Source organism: Triticum aestivum, chromosome 3B, assembly GCF_018294505.1.
Source record: "Triticum aestivum cultivar Chinese Spring chromosome 3B, IWGSC CS RefSeq v2.1, whole genome shotgun sequence".
In the NCBI taxonomy this organism is placed as follows: Eukaryota; Viridiplantae; Streptophyta; class Magnoliopsida; order Poales; family Poaceae; genus Triticum; species Triticum aestivum.
The window spans coordinates 762,827,380-762,833,696 of record NC_057801.1 but is presented as its reverse complement, the minus strand read 5'-3'; the positions used below and the strand labels follow the sequence as shown (position 1 = coordinate 762,833,696).

The 6,317-nt window shown below is 44.1% G+C and overlaps 1 pseudogene; it reads right to left on the bottom strand.

The window, feature by feature from the left end:
* Positions 1-1,005: 1,005 nt before the first annotated feature.
* On the bottom strand, positions 1,006-5,806 carry LOC123072272 (putative disease resistance protein RGA3; annotated as a pseudogene).
* Positions 5,807-6,317: the final 511 nt, after the last annotated feature.

The following is a 6,317-nucleotide window of genomic DNA, read 5'->3' as shown; positions in this document are numbered from 1 at the left end:
GTGATTGCTTAGTCCTCGATAGATTGACGGTAACTTCGGATTTATTCTAACACGTCCGTCAGTCCCAGGACCCAAAGACCCCTCCGCTGCCTCCGTCGGTCGTGCGGGTAGGGCCCTGCCTTCCGGCTGTAGTTCCGGCGTCCGCAGTGGCGCAGTTCCGCTGCTCCGATTGTCCAGCTCGTTGTCTGGGCGCTATAAGCCCCAAAACGATCCATCTACTGATCGTAATTTCATCTATATCGTAATTTTATCTACTGATCGTAATTTCATCTGCTGATCTGCAACTGTACAAGGTAATTTCTCCTCTGCTTTTTTTAACAAACCCCAAGTTTCCTTTTTGGCTTCCAATGAATTGATTGCTACTGATTCCTACTTCTTGTAATAGTCACTGATTGCTCCCACTACTGAACAAGACTTGTATTACTTCTGTTGTGCTGATGTGCCGTTGTATACTGCTGTATACTTAGAAGTGTTTTTTGCTGGTGGGTGTAACCGAACAGAGATTAGGTGATCCCTCTAGTGGAATGGTTCCTCGTGGGGATTGGGTGGCGACACCAAAACCCTGCACGGATTAGATCCACTAGTGGATATAATCCCTTGGAACCGAACGTAGCCACATAGCTATTGAGATTACTTCAAGATTGAGTGACATACATGATACAACGACTCATTTCAGTCCATAAATAAGACCATGGCATCGACTCATCTGATGTACGTTCTTTCTCGCCAAAATCTCAATTTGTGAGCTAGAAAGGACAACAAGAAGGAGCATCCGCATAACTGAATAAGCTTTGGCTGAAAAACAAGCCTGAAATAATGATGCCTGGACATACTTCCTACTGTTTTTTGTAACAAATAAAATCTACTCCCTCTGATACAGTTTATGATATACAATATGCTACTACCCATGCAAGACATGTATTTTGTTTTCAAAAAGAATGCAAGACATGTATGGATCTCTGCCATAATTAACCGCAGAGATTCAAATATTTCAGTAAGAGCAGAGAAGAGCAGAGGACGAGACGACTTAATCAGGCAAAGGTTGTATTTACAAAAAGTCGCATCTCTTGCTTTACAAGAACATACTACAGAATATCCCAGTCACTGGATTCTTTCATACAGTAACAACGATTACTTGAAGACTGGGTGATATACACCGACTCATTTCAGTCCATAAAGTTGACACAGCCTAAAAGTTGTGTTGCAGACCAGCATGGTCCAGCCTGAGATTCTTGAATCAAAAGCATGTACTTGGCACGCAAGGTTTGCACGGCGTGTGTACTTGCCTACGAGCAACAACCTCAATCATCTTCATTTGGACAGGAAAGGGCCTTCCCTTCCTGTTGCACAACTGCAGTAGCCCAAAGCCAATGCAATTCATCTGGACCTGATAACAGATACCTGAAAAAAAGACCCAGACAATCTTTAGATAGATATACAGGTGCTTTTGAGTTTTGACGCGTACAAAGACACCAAATAGATTATACAGATTGATGCAGCTATACATGATTAATAACTCAAGTTGAGATACAAAATGTTTGCAAACTTCTGGACCAAGGTATACTTTTGAAGAATGAGAGAACAAGGTAATGAGAGGAGGGTGTATATACCTAACTAGAACGCATAACCACACGAGGACAGCATACACAAGCAAGGGCACAGGCATCCCACTTGAAGGCAACCTTAGCATTCAGCACACGGGCTCAGTCAACCAATCGAAATGTAATTGCTTCAACCAAATTCCAGTAAGCGCCTCCTCTTGAGAAGGCTCCCTCCAAGTTGGGGCAGTCTCTGATATATAGTTCCTCGAGGGCTGGGAGCTGCTGCAGGAGTCCCTCCGGTAGTGTCTTCACCCTTGGGCACTGCCTCACTTCTAGCTTCTTGAGCACAGTAACTCCATAAATTCCATCTGGAAATGTCGTCAGGGCTTCGCAACCAATCAGAGAGAGTTCTCTCAATTTTTTGACGTTTCCAAGAATTGCTGGCACGGACACCAGCTTGGGACAAAAAGTGATGTGCAATTTTTCAAGAGATGCAGGCAACTTTGGTACCTCCACCAATTTTCCACAATTCATAACTAAGAGATTCTGGAGTCGAGGATGCAGGACATTTTCGTCATCAGATATTGTTGATGGAAGGGAACCAGTTAAGTTGGAACAGTCAAACAAGTGTAGAACTCGAAGACGATTCAAGTTTCTGACCTCTACAGCTGGCCATTGTACTATATTATTACAGCCTATAATCTGCATCACTTCAACAAAACCAAAATGGTTCCATATATTTGATTGTATTTGGGATGGTTTTGATGAGAAAAGAAAGCCACAATTTGTTATACGCAGCTCCTTCATAAATTTGCAAGGTATTCTATTCAGCTCCTCTTCAAAGGGCTCAACATTTTCCATCAAATCTCTAAGTGTCAGTGTCACATTAGAGTCACCAAGCCTCGAGAACTGAAGCTCACTAGACCGCCAACCAACTGTAGGTCCTACTTCAATGGAACCTTTGCACTCAAGGTTAGATTGCACAGACAGATTCATCAGATGGTAAAGGGGAATATCTGTTGCCTTATCCACACGTAGATCTTCAAGCAAAGGGAGCATATTGGGCATGCGGGCATCTGGAAATTTTTAGCTTCTTGAGCTGAGGGAATGATACAACTGCTACTTGTCCTGCCACTTCCCGGTGCCATCTCTCTAGCTTAGGCATGTCGAAAAGGTCCATGGTTTTCAATTTAGGAAAGAAGGGTGGTGGAGAAATACAGGATTCCCCACTGTCGTTATCATCATTACCAACACATATACTGGTCAAGCTATCCAAACTATCCAAACACAAGTACCAGAGAGAGGGAAGCTGCCATAATGATGGAAGATCCTTGCACTTCATGCAGTTTTTCAGATAAAGTTCACTGATATGTTCTAACTGTGTAGAGTTTTGCATCCATGATGGCAATTTAGCACCCATATACTTAGATAACACTAAAACTTCAAGCCTTTTGTGCGGACGAAGGGCCTCTAATATTCCTTCTGCATTAGTATCCACTTCAACTTCACGCCATGTATATATATTTTCCCCCCAATCGAGTGACAATCTTTTCAAATCATGCTTAGCAGACATATTGCCTTGTTGAGCATTTTCTGCACTATGCACTTTCCTCAGCTTAGTCAAAGAAAGACCACCAACTAGATTCAAATCTTTCAGTTGATCAATTCCACGGCCCACATCACTATCAATGACATAATCCGTCAATGTCTGTAAAGAATTCAGCTGACCAATACCATGTGGCATGCACTCCAAACTATGACACCCATTAAGGAAGATATGCCGAAGGCTGAGCATATATCGTATGCCTTCTGGTAATTTCTCAAGTTTGCGACAACCCGTGAGCTTCAATGCTTGCAAGCTATAAAACATGGTAATGCCTTCAGGCAGTGCAGATATATCAGAATTAGAACAATCTAGATACCGAAGATGCTTCAAGTTTGTCATATGTGTTAAGATTGACGATATCTTCAATGCTCGCAAGGACATGAATTTTGACATGGTCATACTCAGAGACTTGCCCATATCCAGAGAAGTCTTAGTCCACTCCAACTCCCTTCGGACTAATATTGTGCGGGCTCGGGGAGCTAAAATTTTCTTCATGGCTGCAATAGTATTGTTACTCACATAATCAAGTGACAAATGTCGAACCTCATGCTGTAACGAACAGGTGTTTGTGGATCCTTGCATAATTTCTTGACATGATGAAGATTCTTGCAGAATGGAGCAATCATTTCCGCTTACGAAGTTAGCGAGGTCATGCATGAGATCATGCACCTTGCAAGCAGGTCCACGGAAGAACTCATCTTTAAATCTGCCCATAGGATTCTTTTGAATCTTGACATCTTGTAGGAAACATCTCCAAACTAGCACATCAAAAATTTGCTGGCCTCTTACTTCTGATGCAATAAAGTCATTTGCCATCCATAGCTGGATTAACATGTCTTTATCCATTGGGCTATCCTTGGGGAAAATAGAACAAAAGGAAAAGCATATTTTTTCCTCTGATGACAAATGATCATAGCTCAGTCGTAGTGCAGGTACAATCCCAGTAGTTGTGAGAATGTCATCTTTCCATACATCGCTATCCAGAACAGAAAACCACTGATTGTGATTCTTCGAAGGAAGTAAAGCGGCTATGGTCTTGATAGCAAGAGGCAATCCTTTACACTTGTCAACAATGTTCTTTGCGACTGAAATAAATTCCTCTTGCCTTTCTACTTCTCTTCCAGATGTGTTTCTGTCAAAGAACTCCCATGATTGATCATCACTTAGAAGCGATATCTGATGTGGAGGAAGTGTGCCCATGATAGATGCAACTTTGTCGCTGCGGCTTGTCACAATTATAGCACTACCTGAGCCAGCATGTGAGCATAACAATGATCTCATAGCATCCCACTTCTGTCCATCTTCATTCCAAACATCATCCAGCACTAAGAGGTATCTTTTCTTGCCCAACACTTGACCAAGTTCCTTCCGCAGTGCCTCCATCTCGGTCAAATCACACTTATTCAGCGTGGCCACTTGTATTATAGATCGAATTATTTCCATGATAATGAACTTGTCAGAGACACAGACCCATAAGACTAACTCAAAATGATGCACCATTCTGTGGTCATTGAGCACAAGTTGAGCAAGTGTGGTCTTACCAATTCCCCCCATGCCAATTATGGGGAGCACCATGACATTGTCATTACCATTATTGTGGTTGGAGTGGTCGAGCAACATCTTCACCACTTGTTCCTTCTCGTCTTGTCTGCCCACAATCTCTGATTCATTGACTTGAGAGTGTGTTTGCGGATGATCAACGTATGGTGCTTCGGTATGTTGCAGGAAGTGGAAATTGTTCATCTCTACAACCAGTTCATCAATCATCTCTAGGGCATCCTTCATCTTCCTGCTTATTGAAAGGCGGAAAACAACCGGGCTATTGGTGGTGAAGTAGCTCAGCACCTGGATTGAGAACAAATAAAACAGAAATTAAGAGGCCTCCATTCCCATATCGAAACATTAAAGTGAAATTAAAAGGCTCACATTTCCAACCTAACACCTTAAACTGAAATTATACTACAAAGAACGTGTGAACCAAATATTCAAGTGTTTGTTGTTATCTGTAGTGTTAATATTTATTTGGAAATGAATTTGCAGGCAGTAGAGGAATTCGAGCATAGGAATTTTAATTTACATAAGAATTTGCAGGCACTACAGGCAGGGAATTCATTTGCAGGCAGTGATCTGTCTATATACTACAAGGAACTTGCAGGATTAACTGAAAACAGAGCCAGACAGAGTGGGAAAGGCATGTAGGACGAGGCCGAACAGCCAGACAGAGTGGGAACCTTGCGTGCGGTGGCACGGCGGCGGCGGCGTCGTCGGCGGATCTGGGCGGCACGGCGGCGCAGCGCCTCGTAGAGGAAGTCATCGAGGACGTCGTCGGCCTGGTAGGCGGCGGTCTTGAGGTCCACCATCCAGCGGCGGACGGCGGGGTTGGTGCGGCTCTTGGCGTCGGCGTCGAGCAGGATGCACTGGACGGCGGCGAGGTGGCGCTCCAGCTTCCGGCGGGACTTATCCAGCCCCCACGCCCGCAGCAGCTCGGTCACCAGCGCGTCGCCGGCCTTAGCGGCCACGCTGCCAAGCAGCGGCATCAGAAGCGAGCCCATCTGTATCTGGGTCAGTCGCCGCCGGTCTCACTCAGTCAGTCGCCGGCGGGGGGTTGGTGAGTCGGCAGTAGCCCAGCAATAATGGGTGTGTCTCTCTCGGGACGGGCTATAATGAATTCCTTCCAGGTCTGGCCCACGCAGATTAATTGCTCCCAACTGCACGACTGGACCTCACCATGTCCCGCTGTACAGGCATCTTCAATTCGGCCAAGAGGCGTGTGTTACTTTCTGTACTGCTCTCATAAGACTAGTAACTAGTCTATGTTTTTTTTTCTTTTTTAGTAACTAGTCTATTTTACTACCTTTATAATCTATAGTATTATAGATCAGTACTCCCTCCGTCCAGATGTATTGGGCATCTTAGCGATTTTAGAATTTCCAAATGAGTAAGGCGTGAATGAATTAAATCAGCCTCGTATCACTCCCGTGCCTCGTTCGCTTCACCCTCATGCACAAGTTTTCAATCTTATGGGCAATAACCCTGGTTGCATGCGTTTCGTGTTGCATGTTGATTGGTAAGGCTGGTCATAGTGGGAGTAACATAGGTAGTAACATAGATGCCACATAAGCAAAATTTGTGATGTGGCAAGTAGTTAATGAGGAGAGAGGCAAATAGAG